Raw genomic sequence first — 26,597 nt, 5'->3', positions numbered from 1 at the left:
CCCTAATTCATTCCCATATTATTTCCATAACATTTCCACAGTTCATTTCCATATTAATTCCATTTCCATAATTCATTTCCATATTATTTCCATTTCTATATTATTTCCATTTCCATAATTCATTTCCATATTAATTCCATTTCTACTCCACCCAATTCCATTCCACCCTACTCCTTCCTAAATATAGCAGCAAGGAGGTCATCTTCTACAAGATGAACTCATAATACCAGAGACTACAGTCAATATCACAAGAATAAAGGTCGTTGTGTAAAGACATGTGGAGAGACATGATTACAAATGACTAGCAGCTGAGTCTCTATTTGAGACTGAGTGACACAAGACATAATTACTATGCAAAGACAAGAAGTAACAGAGTTGACATGAAACTCAAGTTATCATGGTCTTAAGTTTAGCCGTGTCTCTCTGAGTCATCCACTTATGTCACTCGTATCGCTCCTTCGCAACGAAGCCAACATTCGTAGAGATCCAGCTTTCTCCACTGAACTGCCATCTACTACCGAGAAATACTACGCTCGAGAGCACCTTGAGGAGACGCCAACTGGAAGAAAAGACAGACATTAGAAGAGAAAAACTAATTCAACCTATAATTTTAGTTTTGTTTTTAGGCCTTCCTTACATTTTGCTTTGGAAATATTTTATCTATAAATAATAAGTCAATGGATTAGGTTGCCATGTGTTGTCTGTAGCTTTTCTAAGCCATGTTGCTGTTTTAGTAAAAGCTCTTTATAATGACCCTTGAAAGGAGCCTATGCTGGCAATCTGCCAGATCAACAATAGGACTAGTTGCATGTATTGTCATGGTTCTAATTTAGCTTGAGATGGAAAAGACAGCTTCACCCTGAGTTATTGTTATCAATGCCCCTTTATTTTTACAATGAAATTCAGAAACATAGTTATAATAAATAAACAATAAAATCAGTTAAGTTATTACCAGGGTCATACATGTACTAATATAATAATTGCAAAACAATTAGGATAATCGTGTCTGTAATATTAGGAGAATGTTCTCATTTGTAATGAAGCAAAATGTGTATATGCAAGCTTTTAAAAACTATTTAAAGGTTTTTTAATCAAGGGTGTTTTGTCTTTTTGTTTCAATGAGGTATCACACTTGAAATTTCAACAATTCCAAAAGTATATTACCGGCCTTGCTTCTCAGACATGCAACTGCTAGCTAAAGTACAACCTCACCTATCTATCCGGCCCGATGGTTGGAACAGCGTATGGAGGACCAATAGCCTGGTTCCTATTCATGCAACAATCACATGTGACAGTACTGCAGTGCTATCAGGGTTGCTAAGCCAAACTATGAGCAGGTTATATCTGCTGATCACTGCAAGAGTGCAACTTGTGGAAAATATGCAAGAAAAACTTAGCCAATTTGTGATGTGCAAGAGTGGATCATGCTTAAAGCAGCATGTGGAATGAAACCTTTATGAAGCATTGCTAAATATTTTAATAGATAAATGGGGGTCCTACCACACAAAGTTGTCGTCAAAATAGTCACTTTTAAAATCACTGTCGTCACCTTTTTCAAGTTGGTAACCAAAACAGCCTCTTTCTTCACAGTCGTTATTTTAATACAAATATCCATTCTGGTGGCACTGGGTTGCGTTAAAAACCTGAAACTTGCTCAACTTCAACATCTGCTAATCAAAAGCATGGCTCAACCAGCAACCTTCACAAACTTATTAGTAATGTTTGGGTGCGTTGCTGATTACTCCGCGAAGAGTGACAACAATCTTAGGTTTTTAGGGCTACATTTCTTGTACTGAAAATAGACCGAGATCGTCTTTAATAATCACTGTCAGTCACAGACTTGGAAACGGATTTGCTGTTAGTGTTGTGGCATTTCATTGCTGTTTACCTTAATTACCTGGCAGTCTATAACTGCTGAGCCAGATGCTTCAAACCAAAACTAGTGAAGTTTTTGTTTGATTGTGTTGATTTATGGACAAATAATAAGTTAGTGAAGGTACATCCACACGTAACACATTTTTCGTTGGTTCTGACCGAAATCACGAAATGAACGAAACACACAGAATTATTCTGTGCTAGAATCGTGCTAGCGAGCACGATTCTAGCAGCTTTTGCATTTAATATAGTCAAAGACATGTAAAATGACACACAATAAAAGTATAATTGCAATTCCACATAGTACATACGACGAAACTGCTTCGATTGTGCTTTTGTATGCTTTTATCGTTTGGACACTATGGCTACAAGTCGTTTATTTTTAATAATAAAAATTTCCCTTTTAACAGCAAAAGTATTGTGGTACAAAATGTTGCCATCTTTAGCGCAATAAAGTCGATTGCATCATATTTACTATGGTGAATTGCAATGATAATTTTTTTGCGTGTCGCATTATGTTTTCGGACTAAATCAATTTTTAAAATTTGCTTGATTCGTGCTCGCTAACCAACAATAGTGCAACTTAAACAGTTACATCGTGTCTGTTATATTGAATTGCTTTCGTGCTTTTATTGTCGGTCACTGTACGAGTCTTGGATTATACTCATTGCTAAAACTTCTAGAATCGGGCTCGCTAATAATGCGTTTAGTCTGCTGAAAGCGTTTCGTCGACGAATTACATGGGCATGCACAGCTCAAATAATTCTTTGAACTTCGACCGAATGATTCTGTTTTTCGTGATTTTTGTCAGAACTTAGAATAAACGAAAGATTATTAGCAATGCAGTTTTATGTGAAGAGAACATGGGAGGACCCCCATAAATGTCTACATTGCTAATAAAACAGCATTATTAGCAATACAGTTTTATGTCAAGAGAAGCTTCACAAGTTTAGTTTCACAAGTGTTTTGCTGCACAAGATTACCACCAGGTCTCACAGCCAATATGGAAACCAGGCTGTAGGCAGCAGCAGTTTAGAATTTCAGTTGTTATCTCAAAGGTTTCAAGGAATGTTGACTGGTCTCGGTTGTGTGAAGGCCGAAACATAATTTTGAAATTTTTTGCTCAGTTTCTACATTATCTCCAGGATAATAATTGAACTATTTAAGTTTTTTAAATATAAAGAAACAAACGTTCAAAATACTATTCAATTACTGAAAAGGTTATTTGAGTTGCTTCACAAGACTTTTCAATATGTACCAGGATCTTTCATATATTTAAAATATAAGATTGCTTGTTTGACGCTCTTTTGTCATCCACTTCTGAAAACCACTCATGAAGGCTACAAATAAAATTAATCAAGATTGCTTAACCCCTCCGGGGCCCTAAGGTGTTATCACTCAGGTGAAAAATTTTGCTGGTTCTGATTTGTTCACAGGGTCAGAAAAGATAGTCTATTTAGTTCTTTTTTAATTTTAATTTTTTAATGGCTTTTTAAAATGTGTCAAATTGAAAACGTTTAACTTCACTAAAGAGGATTCAATTCAGAATATTTTAATAATATAAAATCCAAAATACAATGTAACAAGAATGTAACAAACCCAATATAATAATTATCAAAGCAGAACTGACAAAATTCTTGAAATAAAATTATTTAAAAAAAACTACGAATGATTGTCAAAGTCACTTGAAATTGATTGAAGCAGTTTCTTTCCTTGTTTAGATATGAACGAACATTGCATTTTTCACACTGAATATTGCTTCACCCTTCAGTACACAGGTCGCACCATTTTCTTTTCTCAGACATAACGGGCCAGTGTTGATAGCCGTCCTGTTTTACGTGTTTGCATGGTGCTATCTTGGCACACTTGCATGGAACTGCTACAGCTGGCTCATCATCTGCTGCACTTTCAGTAGTAGAAGGCCGACCTCTACGTCTCTCCAGCGTCCACTTTGATGAGACTGCTTGCTAGGATTGATTGGAAACGACCTCTGCTCATAACTTCTTTTGGTGGTATTGCCAGTAAATGGGAATCACAGTAGTAGAATAGCCAGGCATTGATGATAGCAACTGTTACAAAATGTCAAAATATGTATGTGTACCACCTCCTTGATCTCATGAGAAATCTATGTCTTCCCAAAAAATTCAAGCTAATCCACACCTCCCATATAAGTATTGTAGTGATTTTATTATTGCTGGCATTGGTACCTGCAAGTGTTCTTATTTTCCTTGTCCCAGTGCATTGCTTCAGTAAGTGGCTCGATTCCATTCTCAGTAGAAAGCATAGAAACAGCCTGGTTGTAAAACCAGCGTACGGCCACTATGTTGTGAGTAATTTCTACTCTGTGTTCCTACGATCCTCGCCCAGTTTTCTTCAATTTTCTCTCATCTGAAAGTGAGCAGTTTGGCAGCCTGTTTTTGTGTACAGTCCCTGTATACTATATACCCTCTCCTTTAACTTGACTAGCAGCATAACACTAGTAAAAAGATTGTCAGCATATATTTTGTGGTTCTTGTTTCCTGGCAATGTTGAAGCTAGTTTTAGTACTACATCCGCCCCTCTTCCAGCTCACTCCGTGTTCCATCTCCACCCTGCTAAACATCAAAATCATGGAGGAAGCCATCAACACCGGCTCTGCACCAAACTTTGATGCCCCATGGATGGAGCTTCCCTTTTATGTACTTCCTGATGGGACTTATTTTACCTTTATAAGGCACCATAGCTTTTTCAATGGAGCAGTGCTCAGTTGGAGCTACTGCTAAACAGTTTTGCAACAACTGCTCCAGCCAAGGTCGTATTTTCCAAGTAGGCCTATTGTCTTTTTTTTTCATCTTTTACAGTCAAGTCATTGACAAAGTGGAGAGAGTAGAGTAGGGAGGTGAAACGATTACGACTCATAACTCAGCTGACTGGCTGGTAGAAAGAATCGACTTTGCCATACTGTCTTATGCTGGTCATTTTCACTAGCCCCTTGTGAAAATACAGCCTAAAACTGCTCCAACTCCTTTCTGTCAATATTGACAGATTTACTGGTCTTCTGTACAATGTATATATTTGTATTCTCAAATATATTATCAAGCATATCAGCCATCACAAACTTTTGAAAATAGTATAGCATCGATTCCACCTTGGCAGTAGGCAGAAGCTCAAGAGATGCACCGGTATATTTACTGTCATCAGGAACAAAATCTTTCTTTTTCCATTTAAATCCTGGTTGTTTCCGCTTTATTGAGCCAGCAGTGCAAGCAGTCACTTGACATGGCATCAATTGCACTAATGAGATGCTATCCTCATTGTCAGAATCATCCGAATCAACCGTGATTGCTACTAAATCCAAATCTACATGTACCTCATCATCGCTTTCACCGTAGTCTTCACCAAAATTGCTTTCATCGACATTTACCAAATCTAAGACATTTTGTACTCTCAGGCGCTTTTCTCGCTCCATGTTACAGCCTACAACATGGTAGTAATAAATAGGCATTAGCACTTGCTAAAGATACAAAAAAATTGAATGTTTTCTTACTGCAATCTGAATACTGCAAAAACTGATTGTGAGTTGGGCGTTATACAGTAGTTGCTGACCTCTTCGATGAAATAACACAGTCATAATGAGTTATCACTGTGTTTTTCCTGCAGGAAAAACCAATCCCCTTTTTGCGTGTGAAATTCTCTCCAACAGTTCTTTTCCACAACAAAAAAATCAACAGCTCTGCGGCAGTGAGTTGTCAGGTGCAGCTATGGTAAGTGCAGCAAAAATTATATAATTGCAAATCAAATAGTAATACTATAATTGTAATAAGTGGACAACGTTACGTTTTTTCCAATTTACATAAATTTCTAAAATTTTAAATTGGTTAAGAAATATATGAAAATTGATGTTACGATAATTAACATTTTGAGAAACTGTGATGTAGGGAAATAAACAATATTATTCCTGTACTGGTCGTTAAAAGTGGAGGTACATAGGTGAAAGTGGCCTTATGCCAAAGGACAACGTTGCCCACCCATGGTTTAGCAACTCTAGTGCATACTCACAGTGCATACTCATAGTGGTTTAGACCAATAAAATGAATTTCAAAAACAAACTAGTTGGCGTCCATTTATTATTACTAGTAAAGTGTTATTACATTTCTAAAAGAAAATCTTGTTCCCAACTCCATAACAATGGCATTCAATTGAGGCCCAATGCGCTATTTTTAACACACAAATATACTGAGTTGAATAACTGCGTTGATCAAATATTTGCCACCAATTTTTGGCAATAATGTAAAAATTGAATGTTGTGCTTGTGTAATTTTATAAAAAATTAAATTTTAACAATCTTGTAAACTTCCAAAAGTTGGCAGGTACAAAGCTATTTTACACCGTGCAAGCCATGCAGTTTGAAGCCATGTGGAAATGGACAGGAAACTACAATTAGCAACCAACAAATCAAATTTTTTGGACTTAGTGGTGAAAATAACTCATTGGGCTTTAAGAAATAACAAAGAAATAGCACATTGGTGCATATGAAAGCCATTTATGACTTCAACAAGTTTGATGTGTTAAATTTAACAAAAGAGGTCCTGCAGGGTTAATAAACTACTCAGAGATGGTCACATATTAATTATGATTAATCATTGTGCATAAATAAATTTAGATAAAAAAATAAAAGATAAAAAAAACAAATTTCTAGTTTACACTAATTTATGTGTTCACTGACAGCCATAATTGCTCAAGGCCTTATTAGTGAGCTAGAAACTTGTGAGTCAGCGGGAGTGTCACTCTATGGGGGGTATGAAAACTATTATGATCAGCAAAATGTACTGTAGCCTTTATCACTTCTCAAGAGGGTAGCCTGAGATACCCGAGTGAGCTAGGATGCATGAGTTAGCAAATATTTTATTAATTTCATCACATCAGCTATTTACTCACATCTGACAATTCAATCAACAACAATCAGATTTTGAGTAGAAACTTATTAAATTTATATAACTATCAATAGCTCTGTAATCTATAATATTAAAACAATTCAATGCGGCAATATAATTTAAATCATTAGTTGTAAAAGTTAAAAACTTGTCATAAACGTTTCCATTTTTGTTATAATACTGTGCAATGATGTTGAGCCTCTCATCAACTTGTATATAAAACCGTCATCTTGCAAGGTGCCTTTGGTCAGAATAAACCTAAATCAAATCAACTCATTTTCAATTTCATAAAATAATTTCCATTCTGTTGTCAAGCCACCAAATATTGACAAAGATACATATTTAAAACGAGTCCCAATATTATTAATATGTTAGTATCTCTTTGGCATCTTTGATTATTTCTTATTACGCAAACCAATACAAGTTGAGACACTAACAAAATGGCAACATCAACAACCTTATACAGCACATAAAATACATATTTTTCTATCATATAATTCAATACATCATACTCTTGGCTTTCGAATGAGCTATTGCTTGAGATGGTGAGACAGACATTGGTTGGTATTTATAAGATTCCCTCAAAACTCTACTGCAAAAATGCTCAATAGTATAGGCTCGAAAATTGTTTTGTCACATATTTAATATTTGGGGTTGTGTGCCCTTAATGCTCATTCCATTGTTTACCGCCTAAATTTACCAAATACGATAATGACACTAGTGGCAGGCCAAGGTAGGACAACTCCAGAAAACCAATGGATATGGCAAAAGAATCAGTGTCATTGGCTCTTCATGAACATATTATGTTTATGATAAATACCTCAGACTCAAAGCACCATACTATGTTTTCCCGATGATCTTATGCACTACCCCCTCTCTTTTTATTGTGATATTAAGGAACGACTGATATTAACTAATTTCAAGCATTGTGTGATCTCGCGAAAGTGCGTTTGACATATAGTCGTGAGGCCATGCAACCGCAGGTAGCCAATTAATTTATCGGATTTCATTACCTTTATCAACGACAGTTAATTTATTGAAGCATAATTAACTAACCCAGAACATGTGTTTGTATTGGTCGTCCATTAGCATGATCCCCAGGCATTGTTGGTTATCTAGAAGTTTAGTTTATTGTTAGCGCTCTCTGGATATAAAAGCACCGATTATCACAAAAAAACGCAGCCTCAATGGCAGCGAAAGGAATACCTAATGATACCTAGCGAAATGATAATTATGACACCACATTGTGGTAACTGCAACCAAGTGTTTTTTTCATTGCAGGACATTCATTTGACCCCCTGTTTTTCATTGTTCTATTATTTTGTGTGTATTAAATATAGGCTCATTCGAAAGCAAAGACTCTGATGAACTGGAATATATAATGAAAGGTTTATAATTTATATGCTTTAAGCTTGATTAAGCTACTCTCTTTGTGTCAATAACAGAGTCACTTCTCCTGTTTGACTGAAATAACCTACCAGTAGCTTGGGTTTCCTACACTTACACATATTCGGTCGCATGTGTACATTATAGAAACTTTGTGAATTGCCTAGAAGCTTATAAATAACTATGCACATTTCCTGAGCATAGACATCAGTTGGAAAGTGAGTTTATAATAGTTGGTGTGCACAAACTGACAGATTAACACTCTCAGTCTTTCCTACAAATAAACTTTCAACTAAAAACCTTAACAATTAGCATTGACATGTTCCAACTTTTGATCTGCTTTATAAATCTAAAAATCTTGACAGTTAAATGTCGGGTACAATTTTTATCCCTACAAGTAAATATGGAAACAGGAGAACATGCACTAGAGGTTGAATCGTAAAGGTTAATATCTTGATATGCAGTTGGAGTTGTCGGCACTCAGGCTGAACTTATGACTGAGGTCATAGCAGCAAAAATAAGCTCTCAAAAGTATCGATGTCTATGTATAAATATAATTAGCCTCCTTATCAGTACAAATACCAAAATTACCGTGCCTTTAAATAGTGCAGTAACTGGAAAAAGCAAACAGTAAAAGAAAACACTTACTATGTGAGCAATGTTGTAGTTGTCTCAAGAGCAAAGACTAGTCCAGTTTTTTGTTTTGTATGCTAGAAGGAGTAAGTTTGGAGAGATCTTGAAATGGATTAGGTGAATTACAAGTATTTTACTGTTCTTATAACATAAAACACTCAAGGCGCAAGCAATCCTTGAACGGATTATTTACGCTGTAGGTGCGTGTATTGTACCTCGTCAGAATATTGGAAGACAAATCTAACCCTTTTACGGGTCAAGCAAATATCGCTTGTATTTTTTCCCTTTCCTTCGAGCAGAGCGACATTAACTCTTTTGGACACAATAAACTTGTCAACTTACTTCTAACTTTTCGTGCTTTTTAATTAAACATGCACTGGGAATCTGGGAAATATCTCTACCAGTTGATATCTATTGCTTACAACTAACTTGTAATGATATTATGGCATGTGCTGTAAAATTTGTTGAAACTTTCAACTTTTTATTTAAAACTATTCAAGCATATTTTTATTTTGTAACTTTATTTAACAGTTTTGCATAAAAGTTAATTTCCCTCATTGAAATGTTTGCTACAGTTTGAAGCAAAGACTGGCTTGTCATGTGCAATATAAGATTAGTTATGTGCTTTGATCGACTGAAAGCTGAGTTAAGATAGATGCTATCAAATAGTATGCTATAAATCTGCAAACTAATAAGGTATATTATAATTTATCAAATGCTACAAATGTATAATATATTCCAGAACAAGAGGCATAACTGAGTCATGCTTGTTTTACATGCATAAAAATAACGCTCCTTAAAAAAAATATAAGCATCCTTTTCTCGGCCAGTTACGTTGTGATTGTTGCTTTCAATGAAATGAACATTTTTTAGCTGCCCGATACTGCCCCAGTAGTCCTGCAATCCGTCTCAGTTGCCTAAATTATGCACTCTTGAAATAGTTGATATTAGGAGAGTGCGAACAATTTTTTAGCAGAGCAAAACTTTTGCAGGTTGCATTTTGCACATATAATTTTCAATTTTAGCCGCGTGCACTCAGCACAACTTTTAGCCTAAAATGAGTCATATGCCATTGTGAATGTAAATTGTTTTTTAAATATGTCAAAGTAAACAAGGAACTGTTATTAGCTTGGCATGGTTATTAATTATGTCTTTTGTGTTGCTTTAACATTTTAACAAAGAAACTGAAATGGTTTAAAGTTGGAAAATAGACTTTGACAGAACAGGACAATAAAAATAGTTAACTGTTGTTGATGTAACCGAGTCATTAATAATATGATTATGTAGACACTTTTTCTATTGCACACTTGCTTTTATTGGTTTTTAAATATCAAAGAATGTCAATGTGGTAGTCGAATGGATGAAGCAATTAATTATAAGTTTTACGGTATGTGGATGAAAAATGTCAAGATAATGGAAAACCTGTAAAAAGGAGACCTGATAGAGACCGACAGATCATTTTCTCGGCCGAAGTCTCAGAGCCTATAGAAACAGGAAATGAATGAGAAAGCAAGTCATTATGATGTAGAGTGCACCCCATGATATGAGGTTTAGACCGCCTCCCCTATTCATACACTCTCTAGAGTCTGTGAAACTCAGTACCCAACAATTTCTTCATGTGCATCTTGTAGAGCTGAAGTTGGCATCTGATTGACTCTGTGCCTTGATGTTTGCTGAAGCATAAACTTGTGGATTGGCTCAGCTCCAATTGTTTGCTTTATTGGCAGCTAGCCAATATACGTTTAGATGGTGGCCTTGTCATTTTATTAGCTTCTATTGAGAGTTGTCACAACATGCTTGCGTTATTTATCATGTTCTTCTCATATTATTTTCAATCTAGCTGAAATCTTTGCTATCAGTAAATTTACTGGGTATCAAACAATTGCAATAATTGAGAATTACAGAAATTCAGTAGCATCAAATGTGGTTTGGAATATTTATATCTACATGTATATTTACTAGCCAAATTCCTGACATTGCACAGTAATTAAAAACTAGCTTGCAAACAGGTGAAGGCAATGTAGTTGCCAGTCACTTGCCATTAGCCCGGCACATTGCCAATGACTAATTTGAGTATGTTACTATTCGTATCACTAAACTAACTAATATGAGTCAAGAGAACAAGCTTTAGTCACATTGAGTAACGCAGAATGCTATGCATATATTAACCGACACAACAGATCATATTGCCTCAAAGTTCAATGCATCTCACATGGCATATTTGGTTAGATATTTGCTTGTTGAAGAGAAGGCTGTGAGATCAAATCTAGCATAAACAAATATTTGATTATTATATCTTAAGAGCTACAACCGAACAAACCAACGCACACTCACCCACAAACACACCCATGCGCACACCTATACGCACACCCATACGCACACACACACACCTACACATGCAGGCACGCACCCACACACGCACGCACACACACACGCATGCACACTCGCAAACACAAGTTCACATTCATGTTATATATAGATACTAGCGGAATGCCAAGCATTGCATGAGTACTTAAAAATCAGCTTATAAACAGTGACAGGTAATGTGGTTGTCTTCCATTTGCCATTAGTCTGGTTCATAGCCAATGGCTAAGTGGAGCAAGTACTAATAAGAGATGTAAGAGCAAGCATTAAATGACGTTGTGCCAGGCAGAGCAGTAAGTGAATTTTTACCGAAATAGCAACATAAATCGCCTGAAGAATCTATCAATGTTGCTTGGTTTAATTGTGTCGATGTTAACTTGGAAATTGGAAGATTCAGAGATCAAATCCAGGATGAAATGGATATTTCAATCTTAAACTTTAATAACTATACCTGGACTAACCGAATCACACACACATAAACATACACACAGGATTTGAAGATTGTATATATATAGAGACAATGGTCATTTTCATTTAAGCAACACATTAAATGCTTGATAGATAATGTCTCCTGGTACAAGATCAAAGTGAAGACATCAAGACTATCTACTTGTCACTTCCAGATCCCAGGCATTAACTTTGCAGTGAACGAAAAATACAGTCACCTGTTTTGGCTATTCAAATATGAAACATTTTTATGCTTTGAACACATCTTTTTAGTTAGAAAAGTTGATGCGACTGACAAGCTTTGTTGAAAAAGTTTTGAATAAAATTACATTCCAGACATTTTATAGAGACAACAATTCAAATCTTATGAGTTCACACTTGTTCATCTAGTCAAACTAAAGTCAGCATCATGAATTTTAGCTGCTTCAATGAAGTATTCATTTTTATTAAACCAGTTCAATGAACAAACAAAACTTGCAATTGTTTTCACGTTTACATTAGATATATTACATAAAATAAAATTATATATTACTTGATTTTATGAAGGCTAAACCTGCTAGAGGATTTGAAATTCCCTATGGAAACACGTGACACAACATCAGTAAAAGAAACTTTGGAAAATATGATACGTGATAAGCATTTATGTAGTAAGACGTCTATCAACAGACTTGGAGTTATCTTCTATACCTGCAGTTACAGTGAAATGCTATTCAAACAGTAATAATTTTATTGATTACCTGATAATTTACACAGAAAACTTAGCAAACACCAAACCATTTTCCTATAAGGCAGTTATTCCATCATCATATCGTAGTGTTTAGTCATCACTAAATTATTCATAAAGATCTCAGACTAAAGCTAGTACTGATGCCTATCTACTTAGCTGCTGTTGATAGACCACATATGACTTGGCATTCTCTGTTAAAGATTAACGCTACTGTAGTTCTCTTAAAACTGTCAGAGGTAGGCAACCAGAAAATGTTTTAACCTGATTAAAAAGTCTGAGAAAACAGGCTATAAAAGTTTACAAATGGCAGTTTGAACCTTGATTGGCCGTGCAGAATCGCTGCATATGAAGTGTTAAAGTCAGTGATTGCATTTGTTCTGAACCTTAAGTTTGATCTGATCAGTTGCTAGTTGGATTTACTGAAGAGAAAATGCAGAATCTAGTAATCCTAACACTGTTGGTAGTTTGTTTCTGGCAATGCTTCTAGCTTTTGGCATAATAATGAACTCATTCGCGCAATCAAACAATTACATGTACCTCAGAAAATTTGATTGAAATGACAACTCCAAAGGTTGAATAACCAATATGTAACATACATGTAAAAAATAAACTTGATCATGTAGTTGGCTATTATTATCAAACCCGACTTTACTAGAGAAACGTAAAAACTTTGGTCCAAATTTTTGGTCTGCTGCAGCACCGAAAGCTTCTATGCGCATATTTATAGTGGTACCTGCACAGCTTGTCTACATAATTGGTTAGTGACGCCTATATAACTTTTCTACAGAATAAAAACGGCACCTACAAAACTTATCTGTTTGGTGGTGCCACCCACATACATGTAACGTGTCAAATGATTTGCAAAGTGGCACTTGTGAAACCTGTCTGTGTATCTGATTAGTGACACCAGCCAAGCTCATCAGCCTCTCACTAGTGATACCTGCAAAGCTTGTCTTTGTATCTCATTAGTGAGTGCAGCCGGTACAAAGTTTATTCCAATAGCTATGCTATGGCAGTCTAGTGCCCTGCGAATCAACTTCAAGTGTAAACACTTCATGTAGAGTTGTTAAAAGATGCTGGTTGATGAACTGGCACATGTGTTAGCAATCGGGTTTATGAAACTGTAGGTGATGAGTTCAAATCTCATGCCCTGGATTTTTTTCCAAACTAGAAATTCCACTGTCATACAGCCCACGACCAAAGAGATGGCCAGAGATACTGGCAAAAAAATAAAGGGTACTGATGGTTGAGAAATGCAATATTAGCAATCAAATGGCTCTGCAGTGCAATAGGATAACTGCAATGGTAGCTGTAATGTACTGGGTGTGGGTGTTATTATATACAACAATAAGCAATAATGAATGGAAAATATGTTTATATTTTCCCCCTGCAATAGGAGAAATGCAATATTGGCCAATATTAGAAGTAAAATGCACTGATATTCTTAGAATAATCAATTTTATTAATATAGTAATAATAGAAAAACAATACACAATTTTGATTACATTTCAAAACGTAATAGGTAGCAATATCGAGAAGTGGTATTTATATAGGTTTTTAGAAAATTTATTTAAAAAGTGTTTGGTCATGACAAACAACAACAATGAAAGGAAAATATTACACGTTTATATCTCTCCCTTGCAATAGGAGAAATGCAATGTTGGCCAATATTATAAGTAAAATGCACTGATATTAAAATAACCAATATTGTTAATATAGTAATACAGCAATAATAGAAAACCTATGAGCGTTCATGCGTCTCGAAGATTTCTGCAAACTGCAGCAAAATAAAAGCTGTTATTAAAGTGTTATAAAGCTGTAGGCCTAATTTACTGTAATGTATGTAATTCAACAACAATAAAGAAATATGTTTATTATAACTCTGAAATGCAAAATTAGAAGATTAGAAATGCAAAATTAGATACTGTGTACTATACACAGTTTGAAAGTTGGTTGCGTTGAATGTAGAATGGTTTTGATAAGCGATCTTTATTTCTAGAAATTCTAGAAATTCCACTGTCATACAGCCCACGAACAAAGTGATATTGGAAAAAAGAAAGGGTACTGATGGTTGAGAAATGCAATATTAGCAGTCAAATAGGATAACTGCAATGGTAGCTGTAATGTACTGGGTGTTATTATATACAACAAATAGTAATAATGAAAGGAAAAGATTATATGTTTATATATCTCCTCCTGCAAAAAAAGAAATGCAATATTGGCCAATATTAGAAGTAAAATGCATTGATATTATTAGAATAACCAATATTATTTATATAGTAATAATAAAAAAACCAATGCACAATTTTGTTTACATTTCAAAACGGCATAGCTAACAATATCACGAAGTTGTGATATTTATATAGATTTTTAGAAAATCTGTACTACGTAGTCATTGTCCTGTAGTCATCCAAACTTATAATTAATTATTGCAATAATCTCATTAGAACCGTTAGAAAAACTATCATCGTCATGCCTTTACTTACACTGCGTTAGATTTTTAGAAAGTCTGTACTACGTAGTCATTGTTCTGTAGTCGTCCAAACTTATAGTTAATTATTGTAATAATCTCATAAGAAACGTTAAAAAATATCATCGTAATTTGCTTGCCTTTACTTATACTGCGTTGGACATCAGTTAGAATGGGAAAGTATTTAAATGTGTTGGCAAATGAAAATGAAAAAATTGAAATCAGCAAAAATGAAACGATTTCTGTACTCCTATGTTAATGGCCGAAACCTTCGGCAATTCGACAATGCTATAGACTGGTGAAAATTGCACGTTACTTTTTCGAGAAATGCGCAAGACATCTTCATACTTCATCGTTCTATTTTCTGTCCCTCGGCGTTTTAGTTTCCGGTCTTAACTTTTATTAAACCAAGCTTTTCAAGTGTTTTGTGGCGATTTTCGTTGAAATTAATCTGTCTATTTGTGTATAATCCGATCAGATGGGTGAGTTTTAAGATATTATCATAGGTTTACAAAGACTTGGTAACATATTCAAATAGTTTTAAATGTGTTTTGTATCGTTATTATACTTTAACGACTTTAAATTCCGATGCTTAAATTTTTTGATGAAATTTCTTGACGAGGGTTCGTCTCATTGTTGATGAATAATTTTCGTAAGTTGTGTGCGCATGCATTTATCATAAAACTCCCACACTTCCGCTCCGCTCGTGTGGTCGTGGGATGGTCGTGGGACTAGAAATTCCACTGTCATACAGCCCACGACCAAAGAGATGGCCAGAGATACTGGCAAAAAAAGAAAGGGTACTGATGGTTGAGAAATGCAATATTAGCAATCAAATGGCTCTGCAGTGCAATAGGATAACTGCAATGGTAGCTGTAATGTACTGGGTGTGGGTGTTATTATATACAACAATAAGCAGTAATGAATGGAAAAGATCTTTATATTTTCCCCCTGCAATAGGAGAAATGCAATATTGGCCAATATTAGAAGTAAAATGCACTGATATTCTTAGAATAATCAATTTTATTAATATAGTAATAATAGAAAAACAATTTTTTTCCATGTAGAGTTGTTAAAAGATGCTGGTTGATGAACTGGCACATGTGTTAGCAATCGGGTTTATGAAACTGTAGGTGATGAGTTCAAATCTCATGCCCTGGATTTTTTTCCAAACTTTCAGCTGCGGCTTTAAAAGGATGGACACTGCTGTTATTATGATGAAGACTAACACTCTGGCAGTCTGGTGTGCCATGATCTATCTTCAGGTGTAATAGCTAAATGAGCAAATATTCCATAACATAGCAAGGCTGTCGATTGTCATATATGGTGGGGTGTTGGTCTACCAAGCCAGAAGCTGTGAGTTCAAATACCGTAGAGAGTAATATTTTTCCTGAATTACCCAGTATGGTATCATACGAATGAAAAATCTAGGATCTTACTTTGGCCACAACAGAATCAATAAATATATTCATATAAATAATTGAAGATAATGAAAGATAATTGCAATCACAATCACAGCAATCACAGGCAATCACAGCAGCGAGTACAAGTAGGCCTAACAAGACTTTGATAAACAGAAATACAATTAGTGGAGAATTTGTTTGATTGTCTAATGAGGTAAGTTGTGGAAAAAAATGGTATAATAAATCTAAAACCACAATAATTAAAAATAGAACAGAAAAGTACAAATAAGTGATTAACCTGAATTACACAACAAATAATCAATTAAACGGAGTGACTATGTTAAAAAGTCTGAAAGGCATTTTAACTACATGAATCATATGAATTATTACACACTTCACAACTGTATCAACTTTGGTATACACTGTGACTTTCACATTGTAAGTAATTTTATACACAATTTAACGAAACGGAAGTGACAACAATGTGTTAACGAGCTACTGATTGACACGAAGCATTGCGACTGTCTCACCTTTGACACACTTTTCAAGGTCAAACATGCTGTTTTATTAACAAGTCAATAACCAGGCTCTGACAAAACACCTTACAGGTTCTTGCTCACTCATAAACTCATAGCATCTCCCATACCCATATTAGTTTACATAATCGTTAACAAGCGCTTCTTTGCAGAACACTGTGACATCATCATCAGTGGAATTTATCTGTTGATCAGCAGTAGCGGAGGTAGTGATGCAGGTCAACAGACCATATCAGAGTTGCGAGTTTCAACTTGCCCTGCCAGGGGACAGCCTATAAAGAAGTAAACAATGTAAATAACCAGATGCAACTACTAGATCAGCAATTACTGTAGCTCACACCAAATGACAGCTTAAACCATAACTGCACCGAACCGCTTTTATCATTTTACTAGGTAAATCAGACACGTTGATTCCGATTTTGTACTCAAAACAAAATAAAGATTGGTCCATTAACTTTCAAAGTCATGAAGGCTTTTTACCGCGTTTCAATATAGGTCTCGCGGACAACACAATCGACGAAACAAGTTACGCCTATAAACTTGTGACGTTTTTAGGAACGGAAGTTGGTGATGTTTAGTTCGATCTAGAATTATAGAGATGGGTGTTTTAAAACCCATTATTCTCAAAATTCAGCCTTCAGAATAATCTCAGTCTTTTTCTGAAAGGTAGATACGATATTTAACATTGCTTGTAGCTTGTTACAAGATGTTTAATAAGCTGAAGGCCAATAAAAATGAGACCTCAAAATCGCAATTTTATCACAAGCTAGCGTTGTTATTGGGTCCAGTGTAAGCGAGGTTACACCACAAAATTAATGATATGTGAGAAAACAAAGAGGTTTCTTCGCAAAAAATTAAAAAGATTAATGTCATGGAGTATTTCCTGATGCAAACGTGGATAGGTTTGTGATAGTGTAAACATGGTTATCATTGACAATCACTGGAGTATTGTAGCATCAACACCAACATCTGGCGATGTAGTGTTAACCAGCCTTCAATAGCCACCGCCTTCCAAATGACATCATTTTGGAGACAAAATGCAAATTAATCTCACAACTGTTTGGAATGGTTTTTATCGAGGCAGAAATTATGGAAAATAGTGTAACCCTAGTGATCAGCATAGTTGACTTGCTATTTGAAAAAAACATTTACTCAGAATTGTGGCAGTTATGGCTTAAACTAAATGGCTGTGAAAATCATGAGTACAGTTTATATAACTCCTGCAACTCAAAGATAACCTCGAAAGTTTGGTGAGAGGCTTATACACGGGGGCAGCATTTTCATGAAGATTTACGGTACCGAAAGAAGATTTACCTCAAGGATTTACATAAGGATCTACCAAATGAATTATTCTGATCACTTTTAAATGATTCCAATTAACATTAATGACATATGTATATATTGATTCAGAGAAATATGTTGGTTCACATATGAAAAGCTGTTTGTGTCAAGCAAGCCCTTTTGTCTTCATCAATCGGAAGCCAATCATGAATGCAACCAGCATGCGTTGAAAATTAATAAAGTATAATGGAAATGGTGAAATTTACTATTTCATCCAATTACAGTTTACCTATTTTGACAAAGATATTCGTTTGTAATTATGTAATGCAAACAACCCTGGTGAAATTCATCAAAATTTTATACACATACTGTACATATTAAAACTAGTAACAAAATAGTGAGCCAATTTTAGTAACTTTAGTTACCTACAGTAACTTTAGTGTATTTATTGATTATTATCTGCAATAAAATGTAACATTATAATGTACCATATACAGTGGCAGCAGTACATACCATACAAAGTTCTTATATTCAAGACAGACTTATAACATAGATGTTGAATTTAACTTAAATCAGTTCAGCTTACTAAACACATACCCAAAGGTAAGGTTTAATATGTATTTTACTAAAATTTAACTTTTTCATTGGCCATATATTTATCTCCTAACTGTACACAGTCTCATTTCCAGTATAACTTATGACGAATAATGCAGAAATGAAGGAGAGAGGTGATGCATTCGGCGAATAGCATTCTGTATATTGCAATACCATAATAGCATTTAATATATGATTTTGTACTTCAAATTAACTAGTAAGAACTGCTGAAGTTGAATATTTAGGTATTGAAATTCATGCAACACCAAAACTCTCCTCAACAGAAAAGTTAATTATTAGCATCGTTTCCAAAAAACTCAAACAAAGAAACATGAAATTAAAGGAAACAATGGAATTGCTAAGATGGTGCTAAAACGGATGAAAGTAATGATATGATACATAATTAACTCACACTGTCAATATTTGCTGCCTCATGTCATGATTCTCAATATCCTCGACTGGGTGGAACTGATCAGCCACAGTAAAATGAGCTATACAAAGAGATGCAGAACATATCAGTTCATCACCTAAAATGGAAGGACTGTAATATTTACAGTGAGCATAAAGCATAAATGCGTTAGACTAATAAAGGGAAAATATGAAAAATATAACATATAGGATTGAAGTAATTTGGCGTATTCATGGTACATGCACATCGGTACATGACCTAGTAACTCTTTATTATAACGCGTTGCTATTTAGTAGATATTGTTAATTTAGTGGCGTAACCTAGCTTACAATTGACCCAATAACAACGCTAGCTTATGAGACAATCGCTGTTTTTTTCAGTTCTCTTTTCTCGGCAAATAATCCTGGAACACAATTATATCTCGGTAAAGTTTCCATCGAATGCATTACCTGTGTCTTATGTGATTAGCTGCTTATGCACCCTACAGTTATACAACTGCGCTGAGCAGTATCAAAGTTTGGCGTAAAAGCTAGTTCCTACAACCCAGCAAACAAACTGCGAAATTCTAATCTCGAGAGTAATCTTTGTTGTTATAATGCGGTGAAAAGAAAGTTCAATGGCTGGGACAAACAAACATCGTGTGTGACATCATAAGGGGAAAATATCGAATACGAGGGACATCGTAACCCAGGAGCGCACTGTCTTTATATGTATTATAGTTAAATAACCTTTGTCTATCACCTAAACGTATAAGAGAAGAACATTTTAAGATAAAGTTTTTATAATAAAGTATCAGTAATTGTCTACCCTTTGCGATTGTCTTTGATATTTGGGGTAATCCGACCGCCAAGACTTTCAAAAGCTGAAATCAACAAAAACTTCAGAGCAGTCAAAATACTCGTAAGGAAAAGGTGCATGAAATGACGTCCCTAGTTTCTATTGTAGCTATAGTTGAAATCTGCTATTGTGTTAAAAGTCAAGGGTTACACGGCTCCATTCTGTCTGACTCTTTGGAACCATAAATGTGTGAAAAACGCACTATCTCTTGATCTGAATGGTTTAATGATTTAATGTTAAAATATCCCTGTAAGTCAGATTACCTCAAACACCAAAATCAATAATAAATACTGATACTTTCTGATCAAATCAATCAAGACTTTGTGTAAGTTCATCTTTAAGGAGAAGAAAAGCAGACAATTCCTACTATTTCTTGGATATTCAGTTGAATGAAATGGCAAGGTATTTGGCTACTGTTGACCAGAAGTCCTTGAACTCAATTATATCGTGATAGCAAGACGGTGATAGCAGTAGGTAATGACAACTATCTGAAATTGAGTTATCTTCAATCAAATATCTAGCCTTACAATCATTTAGCTTCCAGCCAACCCTAATATGTGGTCTCCACATGTCATCTGCTAACTAAATGGGTGTTAGCATCATTAGGAGACATGCAGTGTGGCCAGCCTTCTATGAGGGTGGAAAACATATTCATTTATAGTTATTCATACCCGTCTGCTTTAACTGTAGCTGTTCTGTGAGTTTGAGTTTTGGTAAATATTCTTTAGCAATTCTGTCCAACTCTGCCTTCAACTCTTTGAATCCTCTCACAATTGCAGCCTAAACATAGAGTGATCCTAATAGAGAAACTCATGGAAAATGACAAATGACTTATCACCAAGTCTTTTTGATAATATATATATATATTTGATAATTTTGAATTGCAGCCTAAACATAGAGGGATCCTAATAGAGGAACTCATAGAAAGTGACAAATAAATCCTATGAGTTTTGTTGATAACTAAGGGTTTTGTCGTTGTATACAGTGATATCTGTAAATATAGAAGTGCCCCAACATATGAGGAAATGCGATAAGGATTTCGAACAAGTTTCTTCTTGGAGATACAGGAAAATTTTCACATACAAGCATACAACCCATTTCTCAATGACCAAATAATATGGCAAATATGTGAAATACCAAAATCGAGAACAGCATCGCTCGGTTTACTTTCTCTAATCATTTTGAAAGAGTTGTTCAAATGTTTGCTGAAGGTCATAGCAAACGTGAAACAAAAAGCGCCAAACAGAAATGAGCTAACAAAGAGTTAAAACGAAAGTAAGTTTCGTAAATAATTAAAACTCGGCTTTGTAAGTGTATTTAGAAAGCTAATAATTTAAGTTAAATTCAGTTTCTGTTACGTAATGTCACAAATGTTTTGGGTACCAAAAAAGTTTGAGAGACTTGAATGCGTCGCTATCAAGTCTCTCGGACCACCATTTGCCAGTACATAAAATCGTGCAGTAGTGTCCATAGTAAAACCAATTTTTATCTAAATTCAGCCTTAAAATAATCTTAGTCTTTTTATGAAAGATAGATAAGGTATTTAACAATGTCGTAGCTTATTACAGAATGTTTAATAGTGTGAATGCCAAGAAAAATGACCTCGAGAAAGCACGATAACTACACTAACTTGAATAAAAATTTGCTTTTTATTCATTTTAGGCAAAGGCTCGTTGTATTTGAGTTTCCCTTTCAAGCAATGATGACTGGGTTTCACAATGAGGACATCATTGAACATAAAGAACTATTTATAAAAGAAAAAAGATATTCCAATTTGTAACAGATATATGAAAACTCCTAGCATAAATTTAAAATGTTTAAGAAACATTTCAGATTAATTCTTTCTTCCGGTAATCCACAAAGATTTTGAGTCTGATTCAATTCATGAACATGACTGATTTTCATCATTAAAATGTAGTAATATTTACCTGAGTAAAAATTTAACAACTTACCTCACTCATGGTTGTCTTGCAGAACCTTCATAATTTCGAGGTATCTAGGAAGCTGTCGTTATCAAAACCTGCAGCTTCAAGTCAAGAATCTGTAGTTCTTTCTCTCATATCCTCATGAACACGGCTGTGGAAACGGAATACTAAATGCAGAAATTAGTGATTAAAACATACTGACCTCCACAAAAAAGCAAACTATTAGCTTAGTTGCCAACAACCTAAACAATGAAACAGCAATCTAAAGGAAACAAGGCGATTGCTAAGATGGTGCTAAAACGGATGAAAATAATGACATGATGCATAATTAACTAACCCTTTAATTATTTGCTGCCTTATGTCATAATTCTCAATATCCTCGACTGAATCCATGAAGTTGATCAGCGACGGCAAAAGAAGCCATACAGAGAGATGCAGAACACATCTGGTCATAAGCTGAAAAAGAAAGGACTGTGATATTTACATTGAGCTGAAAGCATAAATACGTTAGACAAACAAATGAATAAAATATGAAGAACAGAACATATATAATTGCAGTAATTAGGCATGTTGTTGTTACATGCACATTGATACATCACTTAGTAATTGTTTCCTGTTTGCACAATTATTGTAAGGTGTTAATGCGGAAATAAACCACGGCAGTCTGCCGGATACACGCCCTGAAACCTGATCAAGTTTCTGAAACATGGTGGCAGCTTATGTGATAATCCACTGCAAACGCCTTATATGTTGTCAATATGGCAAGTTCGTTGCCTCTGCCAGCTCAGTTAGACCTCAAAGCACCCGATTTGGCCGCTACTTGGCGCCGGACATTCGATAATTACTTGGTTGCTTTAGGGATAGTTGGTAGCGCTGAGAAAGATGAGGCTAGGAAAGTTGCTATTTTTCTTGCACTGCGGTGGTGAAGACGTACGTGAAGTGCACACGCAGACTACGTTCTCAGAAGAAGAAGGGAGTAAGAGTGAAGTCATAAACGATGTTTGAGCAAAATTTGAAACATACTGTAACCCTAGGAAAAACCACATATATAATATAAGATAATTTTTTGAAGCTAAACAAAATGGGGATGAATCATTTGATATGTTTTGGTTTAGGATTAGGAGATATGCAGATTCTTGAGATTTTGGTAATCAATTAGAACTGAACACGAGAGATAGAATACTTTTTGGTATGCATGATTCTAGATTAGCTGAACGTTTGATGGAAAAGCCAGACGATGAATTAACATTAGAGAATGTAGTAAGGTGGTGTAGGTTAGCTGAGTCGAGCAAAGCTAGTCATGTGTTAGAATCCACACATATAGCAGAGGCTACTGCAGCTCACCCCATTCAACCTGGTCAATTCCAATGGTTCAAACCTAAATGACCAGGTGACAAATGTCAGAAATGTGGATATGCGAAGCATTCACAAGGTAAAACATGTCCAGCAAAATAAGGTTGCTGTCACAAATGTGGTAAAGTTGGACATATCCAAAGGTGCTGCAGGTCGGAGGCAGTTCAGGAAGTGGAAGAACCTGAGTTTGAGGCTGACAAATTCTTTTTTGCTTATGTCAAATATGAATTTAAATCTAGCCCGTGGAATGTAAAACTGATAATTAACAACAGCGACATTAAATTCAAAATTGACTCCGGAGCAGATGTGACGCTCATGACTGCTGATACATACCAAAAGCTGCAGCCAGTGCTTTAACTGACACCTACCAATGCTGTTCTCGACAGTGTGTCTGGCACCATTGAGTGTAGATGGACGTTCATGGCAAAAACCCTAGTCAAGGACAAACTGTATAAGTTCAAGGTTTATGTAGCAAAATGTACTAACGAGTTAATATCTAGAACCTTGTCTGAGATGATGCAGTTAGTAAAGTTGAACATCTATGAGGTGCGCAGACAAAAGTATAAACTGAAAGAGCTAGGGTGCATGAGAGGGTGGGCTGTGAAAACTTGGCTAAAACCAGGAGTGGAACCGTTTAAAGTGACAGCTGCTCGCATGATACACATACCGTTGATGAAGGCTGTGCATGAGGAATTGCAAAAAATGCAGCAAATTGGCGTCATTGAGCGGGTAACAGAACCCACTGATTGGTGCTCACCTATAGTGGTTGTACCAAAAGAAACCAGACAAGGTAGAAAGAAGGTCAGAATACGCGTTGATCTCAGAGAGCTTAACAGAGCCATCAAGCAGGAGCACTATACTCTTCCTACTGTAGCTGACATTATAACAGAAAGGGAAGCAGGAAAAGTGTTCTCTAGTTTGGATGCAGCCTCAGCCTACTATCAGATGAGACTGGATGGTGAGAGTCTGAGGCTTACTACATTTATTGGACCGAAAGGAAGATACTGTTTCAAACGAGTCCCTTTTGGAATAAGCTCAGCCAGCGAAATACTCCAGGCAAAAATCAATGAATTCTTAGAGGGCATAGATGGAGTGGTTGCCTATCAGAATGACATTATTGTCACAGGACGTGATATGGAAGAACACAACCGGCGTTTGAATATTGTCCTTGGACCGTTGAGAGACAATGGGGTGAAGCTAAATAAGGAGAAATGCATGTTTGGAGTGGAAAAGTTGAAATTTCTGGGACATGTGTTTAGCTCAGAAGGCATGAGCGTGGATAGTAGCAAAGTTGAGGCTATCATGAACATGAAGCCACCAGAAGATGTTACGGGGTTGAGATCGATAATTGGTATGATAAATTACTTGGGCAGGTTCAACCCTAATCTTGCCAAAACCATGAGACAAATGTCAGACTTATTGAAGGAGGATGTGGTATGGCAGTGGGGCCTGGAAGCAAAGTGCCCTGAAAGAGGTACGAGAGCAACTCCTGACAGCTCCTATTCTGGCATTTTACAGCCCAAATAAAGAGACTACAGTAGCCGCTGATGCTAGCAGCTATGGACTCGGTGCCGTCATTCTACAGAGAGACAATGAAGGTAATGACAAACCTATCACATTTGCATCCAGAGTCCTTACACCAGCAGAGTGCAGAAGATACTCGCAGATAGAGAAGGAATGCTTGGCAAGTGTATGGGCATGTGAAAAGTTTGATCGGTAACTGTGGGGCTTGGACAGTTTTCATTTGGTAACAGACCACAAGCCACTGGTGCCTCTCTTCAATGGTTGTGATCTCAATGCTGTCCCTATTAGATGCCAGAGACTGTTAATGAGGCTAATGAGATACAATCCACAGGCACATCATGTTTTCGGAAAGCGTCTGTTAATAGCTGACTGTTTATCATGACACCCAGTGCACAGCTGTGAGGATAACAATGATAGGGAAGTAGGCCACTATGTGAATGAACTGTTAGAATCTTTACCTGTGTCAGCATTGCGCATTGATAGAATCAGAACGGCATCGGCGACTGAAGACACCATTGTATGGGCTTTAAAATTTACTACTGAAGGATGGCCCAGGTATTTAAAGGATGAATCTGAAGCGCTCATTGACTTTCACAGGAATAGAGCTCACCTATCTGTGGCAGACGAACTCTTGCTGCATAATGCATACATTGTAATTCCCACTGATCAGAGAGAGGAGGTATTGAATGTGATTAACCTGGGCCACATGGGCATAAACAAATGTAAGCTCAGAGCTGGCGTAGCTGTTTGGCGGCCTCAAATCAACAAGGATATTGAAGGCAAGATAGCCAGATGTGGATTGTTTCAAAAAACTCGACCGGCTCAGGTAAATGAGTCTATCAGGTAAACCCCATTGCCTGAGGGACCATGGAGAGTTGTTGAAAATGACCTGCTGGTACACAATGAAATGACATATGTCGTCGTAACAGATTACTTCTCGAGATACGTAGAACTGGTGCATTTGACAGAGACCAGAAGTGAAGCCCTAATTAACATGCTTAAATGAGCATTTTCTCGGTGGGGTGTGCCTGAAAAGATAGTCAGTGACAATGGCCCACAGTATAGCAGCAAAGCCTTCCGCGAAGTTGCTAACAAGTATGGTTACGTGCACTTTACTTCGTCACCGAAATACCCTCAATCAAATGGACTAGCAGAGCGTAGTGTAAGGACTGTCAAACGCATATTAGATCAGGAGGATCCTTTACTAGCTCTAATGGTATATAGAGCCACTCCTATTGAGGCTACAGGTGTCTCGCCAGCTGAGCTCATGATTGGGCGTCCTTTCAGAACTACAATGCTGTCGCTACCACAGAACATGATGCCAACCAATAAGACAGAGGAGGATGTCAATAAGACAGAAAGGACAGCCAATAGATACAAACAAGGCTCTCGTCCGTTGCTTTCGCTAAAGCCAGGTAATCAAGTTAGGATGAGAGATGACATTGAAAAAACCTGGTCAGAGCCTTTGGAAGTGACAGGAGAGGCTAATGGCCCTCATTCATACATTGTAGAGTGCCAAAAGGGCTAAAAGTAAAGGCGTAATTGAAGGCATTTGCAATGGATACCAAAGGCAGATACTGATGATTTGACACCAGGGATTGATAATAATACAGGCAACCAGGTGTGAGATTCACCTAGTAGGGCAACACCTGTAGTCGGCCCAAAGCCCCCACCAGTCACCCGTTATGGACGCAAGGTCGTAGCGCCCACTATGTTGATAGAGAAAATGTAAAGCAGCTTTTATTGGAAGGTTTTGCAAAATTTGGCACTGATCATTGTTGTTTTTAGTTTTATGCTTTCAGTTTGTATTTTGCCATGTGCCTTATTTTCCTAATTTGGATAATCAGTCTTAGGAACCTTGTTTCTTTATATCATATAGTTTACTCGGTTTACAGTTATGTTTACAATATCTATATAGGT

General features: G+C 36.1%; 1 pseudogene; it reads left to right on the top strand.

Moving 5' to 3' along the window:
- The window catches only part of LOC137396170 (cyclin-dependent kinase-like 1), a 363,103-nt pseudogene that overhangs the window by 309,739 nt on the left and 26,767 nt on the right, over positions 1 to 26,597 (top strand).

This window comes from Watersipora subatra, chromosome 5, assembly GCF_963576615.1.
Source record: "Watersipora subatra chromosome 5, tzWatSuba1.1, whole genome shotgun sequence".
NCBI lineage: Eukaryota > Metazoa > Bryozoa > Gymnolaemata > Cheilostomatida > Watersiporidae > Watersipora > Watersipora subatra.
The sequence above is the reverse complement of the archived record's forward strand: the minus strand, read 5'-3'. Positions and strand labels throughout refer to the sequence as shown.